The sequence below is a fragment of the Nematostella vectensis genome, chromosome 10 (genome assembly GCF_932526225.1).
Source record: "Nematostella vectensis chromosome 10, jaNemVect1.1, whole genome shotgun sequence".
Classification (NCBI taxonomy): Eukaryota; Metazoa; Cnidaria; class Anthozoa; order Actiniaria; family Edwardsiidae; genus Nematostella; species Nematostella vectensis.
In genome coordinates, this window is record NC_064043.1 from 977944 (window position 1) to 994026 (window position 16083).

The following is a 16083-nucleotide window of genomic DNA, read 5'->3' on the forward strand; positions in this document are numbered from 1 at the left end:
TTTCGTTGCGGGCACTTGACTACTAACGCAGCGACCCGGGTTCGATTCCCGCTGATAGCCTATTTTTTTTCTTTATTTTTTTTTTTAAATATCGATACTTAATTATACTGTTCTTGGTGTGTCATGACATAAAACGAAGGTATAGGGACATTTTTATGTACTCTCAGCATCTTTGATGTGCTCATGCTTTGTTCAGGATCCTGTACATATTTTATGCACACAAGAACTAACTAGATTCCTTGGATAACTTGATTAAGTAGATTCTAACATAGAGCATAGCGCTCGATAGATTGATATACCTTTTTTTCCGAGTATACTGTTTTATTTTTCCTAATGTTACTTTTTGGAATTTACATTCGAAAAAAAAATTATCGATTGTAACCTTTTGGAGGTTACACTCGTAAAACAAATTCCCGAATGTAACCCTGAAGCTTTTCCCGAATGTAACCTCCAGTCCGATGGTGACTTTGCTTGGGATAGTTTACGATACCAATAGTATTAAAAGTAATTTTCATTACAATTCCCTTCAGCAATGCCACGTTAGTCTTTCGTTGCGGGCACTTGACTCCTAACGCAGCTACCCGGGTTCGATTCCCGCTGATAGTCTTTTTTTTTTTCTTTATTTTTTTTTTTAAAATATCGATACTTAATTATACTGTTCTTGGTGTGTCATGACATAAAAAGAAGGTATATGGTCATTTTTATGTACTCTCAGCATCTTTGATGTGCTCATGCTTTGTTCAGGATCCTGTACATATTTTATGCACACAAGAACTAACTAGATTCCTTGGATAACTTGATTAAGTAGATTCTAACATAGAGCATAGCGCTCGATAGATTGATATACCTTTTTTTCCGAGTATACTGTTCTATTTTTCCTAATGTTACTTTTTGGAATTTACATTCGGAAAAAACATTATCGATTTTAACCTTTTGGAGGTTACACTCGTAAAACAAATTCCCGAATGTAACTCTGAAACTTTTCCCGAATGTAACCTCCAGTCCAATAGTGACTTTGCTTGGGATAGTTTATGATACCAATAGTATTAAAAGTAATTTTCATTACAATCCCCTTCAGCAATGCCACGTTAGTCTTTCGTTGCGGGCACTTGACTACTAACGCAGCGACCCGGGTTCGATTCCCGCTGATAGCCTTTTTTTTTTCTTTTTTTTTTTTTAAAAAAATATCGATACTTAATTATACTGTTCTTGGTGTGTCATGACATGAAAAGAAGGTATATGGTCATTTTTATGTACTCTCAGCATCTTTGATGTGCTCATGCTTTGTTCAGGATCCTGTACATATTTTATGCACACAAGAACTAACTAGATTCCTTGGATAACTTGATTAAGTAGATTCTAACATAGAGCATAGCGCTCGATAGATTGATATACCTTTTTTTCCGAGTATACTGTTCTATTTTTCCTAATGTTACTTTTTGGAATTTACATTCGGAAAAAAAATTATCGATTTTAACCTTTTGGAGGTTACACTCGTAAAACAAATTCCCGAATGTAACCCTGAAACTTTTCCCGAATGTAACCTCCAGTCCAATGGTGACTTTGCTTGGGATAGTTTATGATACCAATAGTATTAAAAGTAATTTTCATTACAATCCCCTTCAGCAATGCCACGTTAGTCTTTCATTGCGGGCACTTGACTACTAACGCAGCGACCCGGGTTCGATTCCCGCTGATAGCCTATTTTTTTTTCTTTATTTTTTTTTTAAATATCGATACTTAATTATACTGTTCTTGGTGTGTCATGACATAAAACGAAGGTATAGGGACATTTTTATGTACTCTCAGCATCTTTGATGTGCTCATGCTTTGTTCAGGATCCTGTACATATTTTATGCACACAAGAACTAACTAGATTCCTTGGATAACTTGATGAAGTAGATTCTAACATAGAGCATAGCGCTCGATAGATTGATATACCTTTTTTTCCGAGTATATTGTTTTATTTTTCCTAATGTTACTTTTTGGAATTTACATTCGAAAAAAAAATTATCGATTGTAACCTTTTGGAGGTTACACTCGTAAAACAAATTCCCGAATGTAACCCTGAAGCTTTTCCCGAATGTAACCTCCAGTCCGATGGTGACTTTGCTTGGGATAGTTTACGATACCAATAGTAATAAAAGTAATTTTCATTACAATTCCCTTCAGCAATGCCACGTTAGTCTTTCGTTGCGGGCACTTGACTCCTAACGCAGCTACCCGGGTTCGATTCCCGCTGATAGCCTTTTTTTTTTCTTTATTTTTTTTTTTTAAAATATCGATACTTAATTATACTGTTCTTGGTGTGTCATGACATAAAAAGAAGGTATATGGTCATTTTTATGTACTCTCAGCATCTTTGATGTGCTCATGCTTTGTTCAGGATCCTGTACATATTTTATGCACACAAGAACTAACTAGATTCCTTGGATAACTTGATTAAGTAGATTCTAACATAGAGCATAGCGCTCGATAGATTGATATACCTTTTTTTCCGAGTATACTGTTCTATTTTTCCTAATGTTACTTTTTGGAATTTACATTCGGAAAAAACATTATCGATTTTAACCTTTTGGAGGTTACACTCGTAAAACAAATTCCCGAATGTAACCCTGAAACTTTTCCCGAATGTAACCTCCAGTCCAATGGTGACTTTGCTTGGGATAGTTTATGATACCAATAGTATTAAAAGGAATTTTCATTACAATCCCCTTCAGCAATGCCACGTTAGTCTTTCGTTGCGGGCACTTGACTACTAACGCAGCGACCCGGGTTCGATTCCCGCTGATAGCCTATTTTTTTACTTTATTTTTTTTTTAAAAATATCGATACTTAATTATACTGTTCTTGGTGTGTCATGACATGAAAAGAAGGTATATGGTCATTTTTATGTACTCTCAGCATCTTTGATGTGCTCATGCTTTGTTCAGGATCCTGTACATATTTTATGCACACAAGAACTAACTAGATTCCTTGGATAACTTGATTAAGTAGATTCTAACATAGAGCATAGCGCTCGATAGATTGATATACCTTTTTTTCCGAGTATACTGTTCTATTTTTCCTAATGTTACTTTTTGGAATTTACATTCGGAAAAAAAATTATCGATTTTAACCTTTTGGAGGTTACACTCGTAAAACAAATTCCCGAATGTAACCCTGAAACTTTTCCCGAATGTAACCTCCAGTCCAATGGTGACTTTGCTTGGGATAGTTTATGATACCAATAGTATTAAAAGGAATTTTCATTACAATCCCCTTCAGCAATGCCACGTTAGTCTTTCGTTGCGGGCACTTGACTACTAACGCAGCGACCCGGGTTCGATTCCCGCTGATAGCCTATTTTTTTACTTTATTTTTTTTTTAAAAATATCGATACTTAATTATACTGTTCTTGGTGTGTCATGACATGAAAAGAAGGTATATGGTCATTTTTATGTACTCTCAGCATCTTTGATGTGCTCATGCTTTGTTCAGGATCCTGTACATATTTTATGCACACAAGAACTAACTAGATTCCTTGGATAACTTGATTAAGTAGATTCTAACATAGAGCATAGCGCTCGATAGATTGATATACCTTTTTTTCCGAGTATACTGTTCTATTTTTCCTAATGTTACTTTTTGGAATTTACATTCGGAAAAAAAATTATCGATTTTAACCTTTTGGAGGTTACACTCGTAAAACAAATTCCCGAATGTAACCCTGAAACTTTTCCCGAATGTAACCTCCAGTCCAATGGTGACTTTGCTTGGGATAGTTTATGATACCAATAGTATTAAAAGTAATTTTCATTACAATCCCCTTCAGCAATGCCACGTTAGTCTTTCGTTGCGGGCACTTGACTACTAACGCAGCGACCCGGGTTCGATTCCCGCTGATAGCCTATTTTTTTTTCTTTATTTTTTTTTTAAATATCGATACTTAATTATACTGTTCTTGGTGTGTCATGACATAAAAAGAAGGTATAGGGACATTTTTATGTACTCTCAGCATCTTTGATGTGCTCATGCTTTGTTCAGGATCCTGTACATATTTTATGCACACAAGAACTAACTAGATTCCTTGGATAACTTGATTAAGTAAATTCTAACATAGAGCATAGCGCTCGATAGATTGATATACCTTTTTTTCCGAGTATACTGTTTTATTTTTCCTAATGTTACTTTTTGGAATTTACATTCGGAAAAAAAATTATCGATTGTAACCTTTTGGAGGTTACACTCGTAAAACAAATTCCCGAATGTAACCCTGAAGCTTTTCCCGAATGTAACCTCCAGTCCGATTGTGACTTTGCTTGGGATAGTTTACGATACCAATAGTATTAAAAGTAATTTTCATTACAATTCCCTTCAGCAATGCCACGTTAGTCTTTCGTTGCGGGCACTTGACTATTAACGCAGCGACCCGGGTTCGATTCCCGCTGATAGCCTATTTTTTTACTTTATTTTTTTTTTAATATCGATACTTAATTATACTGTTCTTGGTGTGTCATGACATAAAAAGAAGGTATATGGTCATTTTTATGTACTCTCAGCATCTTTGATGTGCTCATGCTTTGTTCAGGATCCTGTTCATATTTTATGCACACAAGAACTAACTAGATTCCTTGGATAACTTGATTAAGTAGATTCTAACATAGAGCATAGCGCTCGATAGATTGATATACCTTTTTTTCCGAGTATACTGTTCTATGTTTCCTAATGTTACATTTTGGAATTTACATTCGGAAAAAAAATTATCGATTTTAACCTTTTGGAGGTTACACTCGTAAAACAAATTCCCGAATGTAACCCTGAAGCTTTTCCCGAATGTAACCTCCAGTCCGATGGTGACTTTGCTTGGGATAGTTTACGATACCAATAGTATTAAAAGTAATTTTCATTACAATTCCCTTCAGCAATGCCACGGTAGTCTTTCGTTGCGGGCTTTTGACTCCTAACGCAGCTACCCGGGTTCGATTCCCGCTGATAGCCTTTTTTTTTTCTTTATTTTTTTTTTAAATATCGATACTTAATTATACTGTTCTTGGTGTGTCATGACATAAAAAGAAGGTATATGGTCATTTTTATGTACTCTCAGCATCTTTGATGTGCTCATGCTTTGTTCAGGATCCTGTACATATTTTATGCACACAAGAACTAACTAGATTCCTTGGATAACTTGATTAAGTAGATTCTAACATAGAGCATAGCGCTCGATAGATTGATATACCTTTTTTTCCGAGTATCATGTTCTATTTTTCCTAATGTTACTTTTTGGAATTTACATTCGGAAAAAACATTATCGATTTTAACCTTTTGGAGGTTACACTCGTAAAACAAATTCCCGAATGTAACCCTGAAACTTTTCCCGTATGTAACCTCCAGTCCAATGGTGACTTTGCTTGGGATAGTTTATGATACCAATAGTATTAAAAGGAATTTTCATTACAATCCCCTTCAGCAATGCCACGTTAGTCTTTCGTTGCGGGCACTTGACTACTAACGCAGCGACCCGGGTTCGATTCCCGCTGATAGCCTTTTTTTTTTCTTTATTTTTTTTTTTAAAATATCGATACTTAATTATACTGTTCTTGGTGTGTCATGACATGAAAAGAAGGTATATGGTCATTTTTATGTACTCTCAGCATCTTTGATGTGCTCATGCTTTGTTCAGGATCCTGTACATATTTTATGCACACAAGAACTAACTAGATTCCTTGGATAACTTGATTAAGTAGATTCTAACATAGAGCATAGCGCTCGATAGATTGATATACCTTTTTTTCCGAGTATACTGTTCTATTTTTCCTAATGTTACTTTTTGGAATTTACATTCGGAAAAAAAATTATCGATTTTAACCTTTTGGAGGTTACACTCGTAAAACAAATTCCCGAATGTAACCCTGAAACTATTCCCGAATGTAACCTCCAGTCCAATGGTGACTTTGCTTGGGATAGTTTATGATACCAATAGTATTAAAAGTAATTTTCATTACAATCCCCTTCAGCAATGCCACGTTAGTCTTTCGTTGCGGGCACTTGACTACTAACGCAGCGACCCGGGTTCGATTCCCGCTGATAGCCTATTTTTTTTTCTTTATTTTTTTTTTAAATATCGATACTTAATTATACTGTTCTTGGTGTGTCATGACATAAAAAGAAGGTATATGGTCATTTTTATGTACTCTCAGCATCTTTGATGTGCTCATGCTTTGTTCAGGATCCTGTTCATATTTTATGCACACAAGAACTAACTAGATTCCTTGGATAACTTGATTAAGTAGATTCTAACATAGAGCATAGCGCTCGATAGATTGATATACCTTTTTTTCCGAGTATACTGTTCTATGTTTCCTAATGTTACATTTTGGAATTTACATTCGGAAAAAAAATTATCGATTTTAACCTTTTGGAGGTTACACTCGTAAAACAAATTCCCGAATGTAACCCTGAAGCTTTTCCCGAATGTAACCTCCAGTCCGATGGTGACTTTGCTTGGGATAGTTTACGATACCAATAGTATTAAAAGTAATTTTCATTACAATTCCCTTCAGCAATGCCACGGTAGTCTTTCGTTGCGGGCTTTTGACTCCTAACGCAGCTACCCGGGTTCGATTCCCGCTGATAGCCTTTTTTTTTTCTTTATTTTTTTTTTAAATATCGATACTTAATTATACTGTTCTTGGTGTGTCATGACATAAAAAGAAGGTATATGGTCATTTTTATGTACTCTCAGCATCTTTGATGTGCTCATGCTTTGTTCAGGATCCTGTACATATTTTATGCACACAAGAACTAACTAGATTCCTTGGATAACTTGATTAAGTAGATTCTAACATAGAGCATAGCGCTCGATAGATTGATATACCTTTTTTTCCGAGTATCATGTTCTATTTTTCCTAATGTTACTTTTTGGAATTTACATTCGGAAAAAACATTATCGATTTTAACCTTTTGGAGGTTACACTCGTAAAACAAATTCCCGAATGTAACCCTGAAACTTTTCCCGTATGTAACCTCCAGTCCAATGGTGACTTTGCTTGGGATAGTTTATGATACCAATAGTATTAAAAGGAATTTTCATTACAATCCCCTTCAGCAATGCCACGTTAGTCTTTCGTTGCGGGCACTTGACTACTAACGCAGCGACCCGGGTTCGATTCCCGCTGATAGCCTTTTTTTTTTCTTTATTTTTTTTTTTAAAATATCGATACTTAATTATACTGTTCTTGGTGTGTCATGACATGAAAAGAAGGTATATGGTCATTTTTATGTACTCTCAGCATCTTTGATGTGCTCATGCTTTGTTCAGGATCCTGTACATATTTTATGCACACAAGAACTAACTAGATTCCTTGGATAACTTGATTAAGTAGATTCTAACATAGAGCATAGCGCTCGATAGATTGATATACCTTTTTTTCCGAGTATACTGTTCTATTTTTCCTAATGTTACTTTTTGGAATTTACATTCGGAAAAAAAATTATCGATTTTAACCTTTTGGAGGTTACACTCGTAAAACAAATTCCCGAATGTAACCCTGAAACTATTCCCGAATGTAACCTCCAGTCCAATGGTGACTTTGCTTGGGATAGTTTATGATACCAATAGTATTAAAAGTAATTTTCATTACAATCCCCTTCAGCAATGCCACGTTAGTCTTTCGTTGCGGGCACTTGACTACTAACGCAGCGACCCGGGTTCGATTCCCGCTGATAGCCTATTTTTTTTTCTTTATTTTTTTTTTAAATATCGATACTTAATTATACTGTTCTTGGTGTGTCATGACATAAAAAGAAGGTATAGGGACATTTTTATGTACTCTCAGCATCTTTGATGTGCTCATGCTTTGTTCAGGATCCTGTACATATTTTATGCACACAAGAACTAACTAGATTCCTTGGATAACTTGATTAAGTAGATTCTAACATAGAGCATAGCGCTCGATAGATTGATATACCTTTTTTTCCGAGTATACTGTTTTATTTTTCCTAATGTTACTTTTTGGAATTTACATTCGGAAAAAAAATTATCGATTGTAACCTTTTGGAGGTTACACTCGTAAAACAAATTCCCGAATGTAACCCTGAAGCTTTTTCCGAATGTAACCTCCAGTCCGATGGTGACTTTGCTTGGGATAGTTTACGATACCAATAGTATTAAAAGTAATTTTCATTACAATTCCCTTCAGCAATGCCACGTTAGTCTTTCGTTGTGGGCACTTGACTCCTAACGCAGCGACCCGGGTTCGATTCCCGCTGATAGCCTTTTTTTTTTCCTTATTTTTTTTAAAAATATCGATACTTAATTATACTGTTCTTGGTGTGTCATGACGTAAAAAGAAGGTATATGGTCATTTTTATGTACTCTCAGCATCTTTGATGTGCTCATGCTTTGTTCAGGATCCTGTACATATTTTATGCACACAAGAACTAACTAGATTCCTTGGATAACTTGATTAAGTAGATTCTAACATAGAGCATAGCGCTCGATAGATTGATATACCTTTTTTTCCGAGTATACTGTTTTATTTTTCCTAATGTTACTTTTTGGAATTTACATTCGGAAAAAAAATTATCGATTGTAACCTTTTGGAGGTTACACTCGTAAAACAAATTCCCGAATGTAACCCTGAAGCTTTTTCCGAATGTAACCTCCAGTCCGATGGTGACTTTGCTTGGGATAGTTTACGATACCAATAGTATTAAAAGTAATTTTCATTACAATTCCCTTCAGCAATGCCACGTTAGTCTTTCGTTGTGGGCACTTGACTCCTAACGCAGCGACCCGGGTTCGATTCCCGCTGATAGCCTTTTTTTTTTCCTTATTTTTTTTAAAAATATCGATACTTAATTATACTGTTCTTGGTGTGTCATGACGTAAAAAGAAGGTATATGGTCATTTTTATGTACTCTCAGCATCTTTGATGTGCTCATGCTTTGTTCAGGATCCTGTACATATTTTATGCACACAAGAACTAACTAGATTCCTTGGATAACTTGATTAAGTAGATTCTAACATAGAGCATAGCGCTCGATAGATTGATATACCTTTTTTTCCGAGTATACTGTTTTATTTTTCCTAATGTTACTTTTTGGAATTTACATTCGGAAAAAAAATTATCGATTGTAACCTTTTGGAGGTTACACTCGTAAAACAAATTCCCGAATGTAACCCTGAAGCTATTCCCGAATGTAACCTCCAGTCCGATGGTGACTTTGCTTGGGATAGTTTACGATACCAATAGTATTAAAAGTAATTTTCATTACAATTCCCTTCAGCAATGCCACGTTAGTCTTTCGTTGTGGGCACTTGACTACTAACGCAGCGACCCGGGTTCGATTCCCGCTGAGAGCCTATTTTTTTTTTCTTTATTTTTTTTTTTTTAATATCGATACTTAATTATACTGTTCTTGGTGTGTCATGACATAAAAAGAAGGTATTGGGACATTTTTATGTACTCTCAGCATCTTTGATGTGCTCATGCTTTGTTCAGGATCCTGTACATATTTTATGCACACAAGAACTAACTAGATTCCTTGGATAACTTGATTAAGTAGATTCTAACACTGGACGAAAAAACGGATTTGCAGATATAGTAAATATGTTTTGCAACTATGGTGAAGTCCATATTTACTCGCCTTTACTCAAATTCAAATATTGAATTTGCTTTATATTTGGCACCAAGACAAACCAAGTGAAGGCCGATTTTACTTCATATTTGCTAATATTTAAAAACAGTGCAAAGAACGGATTTGCAGTTATATTCACGCACCGGTAAATACGATAGCAAATGTTATGTTTTCGTCATGTTTGCTTGCATTTGCTCATGATGCAAAGAGTGTATATTCATTATATTTACTACTACAGCAAGGGTCACTTTTGCAAATTATTTGCCCATCAAAAAACATCTTAGCAAATTTGCCTTTTGCACGGCGTGCGAATGTTACCAATTAATACATTTGTTCTAAATTTGCAGTCAGGACAAACCAATAGATCCCATCTGCCCCTTCCCACAAAATATGTTAAGATATATACAGAGAGACCAACAAGAATATCTAGTGAAATCATTTATTTCGTGTATTTTCTGTAATCAGTAAAATATAATCGGTATTTATACATTTGGTTTGGTCCAATAAGTGTATATTTCAAAATCAATAAATTACTATAAACATTATTTTATCAGCTCTTGGTCAAAGTAATAATTCTTTGAATATTATTCTTTCAATATTCTAAATAAATCATATCTCCTTTATTTAATAAATTGTAGCCTCATCTACTGTTTTTCGAGGAAAATAGTTCAATAATAAATCTGAATACTCATAAACTTGTTGTAATAAAAATCGTTGTGAATTTGTAAATCAAGTCGATCACTATATGCTTTAACAATAACATTTTTGTGCCAACGCACAAGTCCATCATTCATAGCAAAATAGAGAAGATGGTGCTAATTCGAAAAGAATAGCTTGCATGTAGGCAACCTAAAGCTGATGCTTCACAGCCCAATCGGGAGCATCAATTGGTGCAGTTCTTTTCGAATTAGCACCATCTTTCCTCCTGTACATGATGTTTGTGCTTCTCTGGCCCCTGCCCTTCCAACTTTTTAGGCCATCAATGAATCCCCCTCCTCACTCCTCCATGGAAGCTTATGCTTGTAAAGCAGTTTAGGTGCTTCCTCGTCAGACCCCTCATTTTCTCCATCAGACCTTGTGTGCTCCGAGGACATATAGTCCACGGACCTGATTTCAAAGTATTTCCCTTTTCTCTCCTCGTTGATGCTGGAGCTTTCCCTCAAGGTCTTTTTTCGTAGCGTTGTTTTCTACAAAAAGAGAAGAGAAACAAATGTATTTGATTTTCTGAATATTGTGAGTTGTTGTCCAGGGAATTCTTGCCTTTTTGAATCATGCATTAAAAATTGAGATTTGGACCTTGACTATATAAACTGAATCACAAGAGTACCTTGTTTTCATGTGACTGTGAAATAGATACTAACCAAATACCTACTGCTATACACAATGAAGGTAATTTTTATTGTATTTTCCTTTTCACTCTTGACTAGTAAACACTATTAAACACTGATTATTAGTAGTTTTTGTTTCAAAGTCAGATGAATACCACTCTAAGGGGCCATTTACATAGACTAGGGTTCCTCGGGGGGGGGGGGGGGGGGGGGAATTTGGATTTGATAATTGGTAGAAATATCTAGCAATAGTCTGGCAATGGGATAGGAGACCAACATCTTAGAGGATTAAGGTCTTCAAAATTATCTATGCCATAGCTATCACATCAATCATTAGTTTTAGTCATACTCACTGTGTTAAGCTGGCTGCGCTTTCTCGGCCTGTTTAAGGTGGCATCATAACTGTCATTTGCTTTTGTGACATGCCCCCTCTTTTTAGTTCTGAAATAGACATGCATTGCAGCTGCAAAAGAAAAAAAAAAGGAATTTGTCATCAGGGGCAGATGCAGGATTTTTCCATAGGGGTGGTTGCAGTACTAATTTGAACTGGTGGGGAGTATAATGGATCATTGATTAAATGGGTTTCATCATGGGTATATGTATAGGTGTATGGTGGATGTGTGCCCCTGGTCATGAGTCAAGGTTAGTAGCAAAAGACCTGTGAGGAAGTAGACGATTTTGCCTTCAATCTAAACAGTTTGGTTTCTTAACAATATCCAGGGTCCAGAATAAGCTTTTGAAAAAGGTTGTCTGCTGAGATGAACGGTAATACTCACTGTGGACCTAGGCACACAGAGACAACTCTCCGTCACACAAACAAACCTTTTATGGCAGTTGACGATGACTTGCTATCTGTACTGCGCACTCCCGCAAATATGCCACGACTAACTTCTTTGTTGAAGTCATCATCATAACTAAAATAAACAATAACAAGTTTTATTTTTTATTGTACTATATATTTATTTGAACCGGAACTTTATATTTATTTGAACCGGAACAATCGTTAAATTATTATTACAATTATTAAAACACATTTAGTCAATTATTTGGCCAAAGAGCTTTAGAGACTGATCAGGTTTTGTTTTGTTTAGCCCTTCTAATTTCTAGGGTGTCAGGATGCCTGTGTTTTGCTGAAATCCCAGGTCATATGCTGATCAGTTCCATCTTCGTCGTCATTGCTGAGCTCTTTATAGACCTGCCTAACATGAGCCTAAAACAAAATGTTCTATCATTACAACTTGAAACTTCTTTGTAGGGATTTTGAATGACCAATACGCACACCCAATGCTTTAAAGGGTATAATCACTGTAAGGTGATTAGAATGTGAGAAATCAATGCTCTCATATAATCAACATGAAAAATCTCTCAGCTACATATAAGCTATGAGTCATTATGAGTCCATTCGTCCAGCTTCAAATTGTCTACTCTACTCCATGGAATATTCAAGACCCCGGGGTGCTGGGGTGGGGTTCCCGAAATGTCAGGCGCAGCCGCTTGGCAAGAAAACATACAACTAGAAAATGGCTGTAGAAAAAGGTTTTGGAACAACCATCCTATTGTCGACATGATTGTCTTTTTTACAAAGGGAAAGGCCATCTTAACTATTTTAGCTGCTTCTACTTTGTTTATAGTGAGGTATTTATACTTGAGAAGTTTAAAGACATCATCACACTTTGTCTTCCATGACTTTGAATTTTCCAAGCCTTCCATCTGTGTTTTTAGCCTGAGTATGACATAAAAGTATCACAATTAAGATGGATAATTAAATAATAACTGTAGCATAACATAAAAGCAATTGATTGTAGTGTCTAAACCTATATCTCATAATTATTTATAATATAGACACCAGTGTTTTGCTAGGTAATAAGCTTATATACACAACTCGTAAAATTATAATATAGGAAACTACATTCGGGACCTCGAGTGATGAATTCTGATGAATCATTTGAAGCGATTTTGTCTGTTTTTTTGTGTATGTCTATATAATTAAGGTAAAAAACGGTGGTAGTAAGATTACATGGCCAATGCTTACCATTCAGCTTTCTCTGCTCTAAAATCGGACTCCAGCTTCATGGAGGACGCCATCTTGTGAGTAGAATACAAATGTCACGTGGTTTTACTGTATGTAAGCGACATACAGAGAAACCACGTGACTGTGACGCAAGATACTAAAATATCTTGACTGCAGGATTTTCGAACAATGTTTTAAGGGTAAAATAAATAAGTTATTTACCGACTTGAGGTCGGTCCAAATAGAGAAAAACTGTGACAGAGGTCTGGGAAATGCTGACCGAGGCCGGACCTCCCAGCCGGTAAATAACCTTACACCGCCATCTGGTCGCTCTCGCCTTTTTTCCATCAAACCCGCGTATAAGAAACACACACAAAAACCCCGACGATTTTCACTAGTACCTTGATGATGATTTTAGATGTTTGGCCTACTAAAAGCGACAACAAAAAAATTTGTCGCACACGACTGTCACCGTCAAACACTAAGTGATATTACAACACACCTTGCAGATATAAGTAAAGATAATCTAGTGAGTGTAAATCCATGCAAATCTAAATTCGATCTTTGAACTGTATTTGCACAAAATACAAACATGAAATTTACATACAAATTTACCACCCAAGCAAATTATTCAAAGTTGATCTTTGAACTGTATTTGCACAAAATAAAAACATGGAATTTACATAAAAAATTACCATCCAAGCAAATCAGTCAAAGTTGATCGGATCAGTTCACCGTCCTGGGCCATCGTGAAGGATTTTCAAAATCGTGAAGGATTTCGAAATCCTTCACGATTTTTAAAATCCTTCACGATTTTTAAAATCCTTCACGATTTCGAAATCGTTCACGATTTTTAAAATCCTTCACGATTTCGAAATCCTTCACGATTTTTAAAATCCTTCACGATTTGGAAATCCTTCACGATTACGAAATCGTTCACGTTATTGTATTAGTCCGGCTTCACGACTTTCGAATTTGTGTGAAATTGTTATAGCGGATATAGCTTTCCCGTTCGCTTAGCCACCAGTGCACGGTGGAATGCGGCAAGTGCGCCCACTCGAATGGTTTCACAAGTCATTTAGATAGAAGGAAGTAGTTTGTTAAAATACTGCTCATGGGTAATACAATGTTTGAACTTAGTCTATACACTGTAATATTTTTGTTCTCTTTTGTTCTGGCTTGACTATTACACATTAACAATTACATTTTGTTGCACGGGATTTTAAAAACCACTCTATCACCTTTGTTAGCTTGAACATGTATTTTTCATTCAGTTCGGAGATATAGTGACACGGCATCGAACATACGCGTTTGGGAGGGGGGGGGGGGGGTTCAATTTGGATTTTTTTTAGGTAATAAACAATGCAACTTATCCACTTCTCCGTATACAAATTTAGTACATAGGTTTGGCTGAAAGTGAATTATAAAGTCAGAGTCTTCATCAACATCCCCATCATCTTTGGAGGGTTAAGTATTTAGAGCAAAATTCTGTCTCTCCGATTTCTTAGCGAAATCAAATCACCAGGATCTGCTAGATTTTTCGAAAAAGTTTGTTCTTAACTGCGCATATTTACTGCACGACAAAGTGGAACTCGTCCTCTACCGTGTCCGGACATAATTGGTATGTCCGTTCATGAACTGTTACACCTCCCCTTCTCTATTTCGAGGTCATGGTCGAGGTAAAAATGGTGGCGCAAAGTATGACGCCTCCCCCCCCCCCCCATCCCCCAAGCAAAAAATTAAATAATAATAATGAAATAAAGGGCTTGTAATTTGTATAAGTTGTCTTTGTTGAAATAACATTCCATAGTCATGTGATGTGGCGACTCAATAATCACCGGGTTTTTCTAGCTATTTAAGTACCGTAATGACTGGTAAAGACGCCCTACTTCAGATAAGCGCCCCTCTTCGATCTCGCATATTGAAATAAGTTCACCCTTCCCTATGAGCACCCCCCCCTCCTTTTTATCTATCTCACATTGACATCCACACACCACACGACGGTTCCTTTTTATCCGTTCATCTTCTATGTCCAATGAGCGCCTCTCTCCCTGGCCCAACTGCGTACACGAGCTAGTGATACCCGAATCCGCACAAGTACTGCCTAAGGAGGTCCGGTAGTTTAGTTGGAGAAGCTGATATGGAACACTGGACCTTACGTCAATCACTTGTGTACTACAGGAGGGACTTCTACATACTAGCTTGTAGTACAAGCTAGTATGTTATTTGTTGCAAAAAACATTGATATGTATAGGTAATCTAGTTATCTAAATATAGTTTTCCATACTCATATTTATATTATATTATTCTAAATCAGTGTACTTTTACCTTGAACGTCGAAGATTATTTTTGATCGCTATTGCCTCTCTTGGATCAAGCCACTTGTTGTACCAGAGTAATTAAAACGATAAACCAAAAAGTGAAGCGGACTCTAAAAAGTTTTCGTTGACCGTCGTTGCAGACAAAACCATTTTTATGAAAAAGGTTTTAAATCAACGACGGGAAAAAACTCTCAAAATTTAATAAAATTACATTTTGAAGAAAGCAAAGCACACATTGCGGTTGTGAAAGGAAGAAAAGTAAGCAGGAGATGAACACGTATCGATTCTCGAAAAAGTTCTTCCATTATGTACAGTATGTCGTTTTTTGTTAATATACGCAATTTCTTGTAACGTTTCGTGTTGATACCCCTCCAAAAGTTCTTCTTAGTTGTTAGTAAAAGTATTCTTTATCATTGTAGTATAATCAGCCCTTTTTGTTCCCAAATTTTATTTATGCTTATATAAGTTTACTGATTGAAATTAGTTTTTTTTTTCTTCTGGGTTAAATGGTAATGGTAATTAATATATATTTACATTAGTATAAAAGTTGTACAACCGGTTCAAAATGGCGGCCAAATCAATATTCATTATTAAATCAGAAATTAAAACCGAATTGAGTTTGGCTCTATATCCTATCTTGTAAAATTGATAACTTTAGCAAAAAATGCGCAATTCAAGGTAAAAACTGCACATATCCGCCGGACTAATAGTTAGGTACATTTTTTCTTTCTATCCAAATTTTCTCACGGGCGGTGTCGCGCCCGTGGAGCACCCTCGCGTAAAAGCCGGTTTGCAAAATAAA

At 36.0% G+C, this 16083-nt stretch overlaps 1 long non-coding RNA gene across 2 annotated transcripts; it reads right to left on the minus strand.

Moving 5' to 3' along the window:
• Positions 1-10046: 10046 nt before the first annotated feature.
• LOC116618166 lies at positions 10047-13050 on the minus strand. 2 transcript variants are annotated; one of them, XR_007314046.1, is made up of 4 exons: positions 12982-13050; positions 11772-12672; positions 11303-11412; positions 10047-10808 (listed from the first exon to the last, which is right to left on the minus strand). It is a non-coding gene; the product is annotated as an uncharacterized LOC116618166 (long non-coding RNA). The 2 variants fall into 2 exon arrangements; XR_007314045.1 differs by lacking the exon at positions 12982-13050 and having other exon boundaries at positions 11772-12928.
• Positions 13051-16083: the final 3033 nt, after the last annotated feature.